General features: G+C 36.6%; 1 pseudogene; it reads left to right on the top strand.

Moving 5' to 3' along the window:
- The first annotated feature begins 4,769 nt into the window (after nt 1–4,769).
- LOC118832713 lies at nt 4,770–5,659 on the top strand (annotated as a pseudogene).
- The last annotated feature ends 634 nt before the right edge of the window (nt 5,660–6,293 follow it).

Genomic DNA, 6,293 nt, shown 5'->3' with positions numbered 1-6,293 from the left:
TGAGACTTGGAGAAGTTAGATGATCTGTCCAAGGTCAAAAAAGGAATGACAGAACTGGTATTTGAACCCAGATTGGAACTTCAAATCCCGCACTGGGTACCACCCTGAAACTAAGGGACTGCCAGAAGACTACTGAATTCCCATCTCTGGCTGTGGTGATGATGACACCACATATCAAGGCAAAAAAGTGAAGTCACATAACCATGTAGTCCCACTTGGCAACATACAAATAGACAACGGAGATTAATTCACTACCATGATAAAAGTTTACGTGTTCTCTCCCTATCTACTGGCTCCTTTCCCACTGTCTACAAGTAAGTTCATGTTTCCTCTAGCCTTTGATCCTGCCAGTGCCTCAAGCTTTTATTTCCCATCTTCCCCCTCCTCTCTGGTTGTTCAACTCCTAAAAAGAATGGTCTACAGTAACTCCCTGCCTCCATTTCCTCCCCCTGCCTCCAATCACTCCTCAACTTCCTCTAGTGATCTTCTTATCCTACCCCACCACTATACTGAAGCTGCTCCCTCCAAAGTTACAGCTACAGCTTCTTAACTGCTGAACATAATGTGTCCCCCCTCCCTCCTCCCCACCTCTCACTAATCTTTGATACCTCCACTATTTTGGATGCTGGTGATTGCTGTCTCCTGACTGTCAGTTTCCTTGGCTACTACATCACATCCATTCTGCCTGCCTCACTGTTCCTTTTCTATCTCAGCTCACCATTTTCTGTTTCCTATCTCCTTAGTGTTGGTATCCTGGAATGTAAGGTCTTCTACAAGTCGCTCCAAGGCACCTTTCCACTTTATTGGGTATTACTGCACCTCCTACACTCTGAATTCAAGCCAAGCTGAACTATCAGTTGCTCCCCATCCCATGTCCTGTTTTCATACATTTCCATCAGCTCTCATCTATGACTGGAAAGCTTTCTCTTCATATCTACTTTTCTGATTCTTGATCTTCCTTTCAAGTTCAGCTCAGGCACTACCTTCTAAGCAATGCCCTCAGCTGGTCTGCAGTCTTCATCTATTCCTACAGCCCGTATAATAATGTTGCCTTTACTCCTACACTACATCACTTGTATTTGTTTTGTTTTTTGGAGGGGGGAAGACAGGGCAATTGGGGTTAAGTGACTTGCCCAAGGTCACACAGCTAGTAAGTGTATCAAGTGTCTGAGGCCAGATTTGAACTCAGGTCCTCCTGACTCCAGGGCTGGTGCTCTACTCACTGTGCCACCTTGCTGCCACCTAGCTGCCCCTTACATCACTTCTTTTAAACTTGTCTATACATACAGTGTGGTTCTTTAGTAAACCGTAAGATCATTGAGGGCCAGGACTGTGAAGCAGTTCTGAGGCAAAATGTGCAATGGCTTGTGCCATGGAACTGGGAATTAGAAAAGCTATCTTTCTTTTATTGGATTTGTGGTGGGTGGGTGGGTGGGGGAGTGACAGTCTTGAGTTCTCCAGAGACGTTGTAACCTCCTAATCAGGCCCAAATTAGCTCTTAACAATGCTAAATTCCAAGGCCGGTGAAGACTCTTAGCTATTTAATCTAATAGAGTCTAATGCAAGAAAGGATTGAATGAGAAATGAGTGACCTGAGATACGGAAAAATTATTGTAATTATTTTGCTAAATATTTCCCAATTACATGTAAAAAATTTTAAAGTCATTAAAAATTTTTGAGTGCCAAATTCTCTCTATCTCCCTTCCTTGAGAAGGCAATTTTATTTCAATTACACATGTGAGATCATGTAAACCATTTGTTTCCATATTAGCCATGTTCCAAAGAAAACAAAATAAAATAATAAAGATAGATATATTTACAAAGTATGCTTCAGTCTGCATTAAGAATTCATGAGTTTTCATGAGAATTCTAGAGGTGGACAGTAGTTTTCACCATGGGTCCTTTGGAATTATCTCGGATTACTGTCTTGATCAGAGGAGCTAAGTCTTTCCCAGTTGCTCATCCTTACATTATTGCTGTTACTACGTACATTGTCTGGCTCTGTTCATTTCACTTTGCATGAGTTCACATATGTCTTTTGAGGTGTTTTTGAAAGTCATCTTGATCATCATTTCTTATATCACAATAGTATTTTGTCACAATAATACGGACAACTTGTCTAGCCACTTCCCAATTGATAGGCATACTCAAATTACCAATTCTTTGCCACCACAAGAACAGCTGCTATATTTATTTTTGTGTATGTTGGTCCTTTTCCCTTTTCTATGATCTCTTTGAGACACAGACCTAGTAGTGCTAAGGTTGTTAATTGTTTCAACTAGTTTTTAAATTGATTCTCTAGCATTCTCCAAGTATATCATCTTATTATCTACAAAAGTGATAGTTTTGTTTCCTCATTGCCTATTCTAATTCCTTCAATTTCTTCTTCTTCTCTTATGGCTATAACTAGCATTTGTAGTACAATATTAAATAATACTGGTGATAATGCACATCCTTGCTTCACCCCTGATCTTACTAGGAAGGCTTCAAGTTTATCTCATTTACAGAGAATGCTTGCTCTTCATTTTAGATAGATACCACTTATCATTTTAAGAAAGGTTCCATTGATTCATATGCTCTCTGGTATTTTAAATAGGAATGGGATTGTATTTTGTCAAATGCTTTTTCTACTTCTGTTGATATAATCATATTGTTTTTGTTATTGGTATGATCAATTACACTGGTACTTTCCTAATATTGAACCGGCCCTGCATTCCTGTTATAAATCCCACTTGATCATTTGTGATGTATTACTGTAACCTCCTTCCTGGCATTTTATTTAAAATTTTCAACTGATATTCATTAAGGAAATTGGTCTATAGTTTTCCTTCTGTTTTTGCTCTCTCCGGTTTAGGTACCAAAACCATATTTGTGGCATAAAAAGAATTTGATGGGATTTCTTTACCTATTTTTAAAAATAGTTTATATAATATTGGGATTAATTGTTCCTTCAGTGTTTGGTAGAATTCACTGCTGAATCCATCTGTTCCTAGGGATTTTTTCTCAGGTAGTTCATTGATGGCTTGTTCAATTTCTTTTTCTAAGAAAGGATTATTTAAGTATTCTGTTTCCTTTTCTGTTAATCTGGGCAATTTATATTCTTTTAAATATCGCTCCATTTCATTTAGATTATCAGTTTTTCTAGCATATAACTGAGTAAAATAATCCCTAAAATTGCTTTAATTTCATCTTTATTGATGTTGCATTCACCCTTTCCATTTTTGATACTGGAAATTTGGCTTTCTTCTTTGTCTTTTTAAATCAAGTTAACCAATGCTTCATCCATTTTATTGTGGGATTTTTTTTTCATAAAATCAGATCCTGGTTTTATTTATCAGTTCACTGTTTTTATTTTTACTTTTGTTAGTCACTCCTCTGATTTTCAGGATTTTCATTTTGGTGCTTAATTGGGGATTTTAAATTTATCCTTTTTCTAGTTTTCTTAGTTGCATGTCCAATTGATCAGTCAACTCTTTGTCTCTTTTACCGAATACCAAAAAGTTTTGAATTTTATCTCATGTTGTCTTTCTCTTAAATGAAATTATTGGTTGCTTCTATGATTTATTCTTTATTATATTCGTTATTTAGGAATAATTTGTTTAGTTTCCAATTAACTTTTAATCTATGCTTCCATGGCCCATTATTAAATATATTTTTTATTTTATTGTGGTACATTTAGTATTTTCTTTCTTTTCTGCATTTGCTTGTGAAGTTTTTATGTCTTAATACATGGTAAATGTTTGCGAAGTTACAATGTGCAGATAAGAAAAAGGTAAACTCCTTTCTGTTCCCATTCAATTTTCTCCTGAGGTCTATCATGTCAAATTTCCTAAGATTCTATGAATCTCCTTGACTTTTTTCTTATTTACTTTATGGTTAGAATTACCTAATTCTGAGAGGGGGAAGTCAAGGTCTCCCACTAGTATAAATTTTCCTTTAAGAATTTGGTTGCCAAAAAAAGAATTTGTTGCTATGACACTTTGTGCATATAGATTTAGCATGGATCATCCATGGTTCCTTTTAGCAATATGTAGTTTCCCTGCTTATCCCTTTTCATTAGTTCTGGTTTTGCTTTTGCTTTGTCTGTGATCATGATTGCTACCCTTGCCTCTTTCTTTTTACTTTAGCTAATGCATAATAGATTCTGCTCTAGCCCCTTGTTTTAACTTTGGGTATGTCTCTGTTTCAAGTGTGCTTCATGTTAACAACATACTGTTAAAACTTTTTAGATTATTTCTATTTGCTTTTTAATGGCCTGCTTTTATTTACTCCATTATCCCACTTCACTGCCAAATTATCTTGCTGTAATTTTATGTAACTCTTGCCTAGCAGTTCTTTCAATGCGAGGTACTTTTTAACCTATTTTCCAAATGTCTTGTGTGTCCTAACTTCAGGTTAAGTCTCTTATGATGATTATATATTATTGGACATTTTTTCTCAGATTTATAAGGATCAACTCTCTTAGAGAAGATGCAGTTTTTTGCCACACCTCCCTCTCTGTCAGCTTTTTAGGTGGGCTGAAAAAAAGGGAAACCTTAAAGGAATAGGAGTGCTGCTAACGGATTGGTCAACAATCATGAGAGAAGAAGCTTTCATTTTGCTTCATTTTTCTCTACCAAAGAGAATGTTTTTCAGGTTGAGCAGGATAGAACAGAAATTTTTAAGAGGCAATGGGGAGTTAGTGGGAGGTGCTAGGTTAAGACACAGATCTTCCCTACCGGCAGATTCCAGGGAAGATACTTCAAGTGAAGAATAGGTTCAATGTTAGGATGGTCGTCACGGTGGAGGCTCTGCTGCCACTGAATACCAGTAGCCATGCAAACCTTGTTAAAATTGCTATGTCTCTTGATCATATCATCAAGTTGAATAAGAAGGAAGAAAGAAAGCAGAATTGTCCAAAATTGAATAGGAGACCTAAACATACTAGTACCCAGCAATTCAGGAATGAGAGTAGACAGATGGAGACTACAAAAGCAGACTGGTCTTGATAAAATAAAAAATGGTTTGGGCCAAAGAGGAAGAATGGGCCCTAGAAGAAGACATTCTTATGGAGTTATCACTAGCCTGGCAGCTCAAAAAGCAAATGGGGTTCATAAAGGAATCAGCCCTGTTGAGGAACCATCTCTAAGTGAGAAGAACATACAGCAATATTATCCAGTGTTAAAAAGGAAGAGAAACCTTCAGAGACACAATGGAATGTTGAGGAAACCAATCCCAGTTCTCAGGATGCCTAACCAGTTAAGCAGAAGGAATAACGTTCCAATCAATTTCACCAGCAATGGGACTAAATTCTTTTCAGAAGACACCTAAATATTCAGGCCGAAGTGCACCCAGGACAACTGTTAGACAAACCAACAGCAAAAAGAACTCATCAATGGCAAACTTCTGCCACAAACAGAGGAATTTTGACTATGTCCATAGACATTCCTAGAGCAATTCATCCTTCAGAAGCTCAGAGACCCTGATTAACTCATTCTCCTATACCATCATTTTTGACAAAAGGGATTACTCTGAAGAGAAGAAGATTCCTAAAGGAGTTCCCTTACAATTTGACATAAACAGTGTTGGAAAACAGACTGGGATGACTTTGAACAGGTGATTTAGAATCCCGAAGGAACAAAGAATTGCTCTTATTCAGAACAAAGGAAGCATCTTTTAAACTCAGGGACTAGATCCTCTGTCAAGGGGACATTTTAGTGACAACTACTTGTTTGAAAAGTTGATTTGACAGAAGAAAGCATGTTGCAGAAATTCCATGGAACTTTATTTCAATACTGACAAATCTATATAACTCTTACTGCTTTTACTTTAGAATAGTATTTTTTTTAACTATGAAGATAACACCATGGAAATCCTGATCTGTTGTTAAGTTGTCCTTTTTGGTCTGATAGAAGACCATACTTGGACTTAACTGGATGATAAAAGTGTAGCATTTTTCTTTGTTTCCTTATGCAACATTCAGGTAACTGACCTACAGAAGTTATTTTTGTGATAGTGCTGTGAGCTATCTATTCTTTCCTTTACACATTCAGTTTGCTTAGATATGCTCATCGTAAGTTTTTTTTTTTTTTTAAAAAGGTATGAGTCTATATCGGTCTATTTCTTTTATGATTAGCATTTGACATTGAATGGATTTCATCAGCAGGGGTACAAGAAAGTCCATGAAGACATTCAGAATTTCAACGTTCACATGCATACACCTGAAATTTGTTATTTTCTCCTCAATCAAGGTGTTTTTAGGCAGTGGGTCCATAAAAAAGGTAAATATCCTATTACATCCTTTTACTTTTCTA

This window comes from Trichosurus vulpecula, chromosome X (assembly GCF_011100635.1).
Source record: "Trichosurus vulpecula isolate mTriVul1 chromosome X, mTriVul1.pri, whole genome shotgun sequence".
Lineage (NCBI taxonomy): Eukaryota > Metazoa > Chordata > Mammalia > Diprotodontia > Phalangeridae > Trichosurus > Trichosurus vulpecula.
Note: the sequence above shows the minus strand (reverse complement) of the source record. Positions and strands in the feature narration are given on the sequence as shown.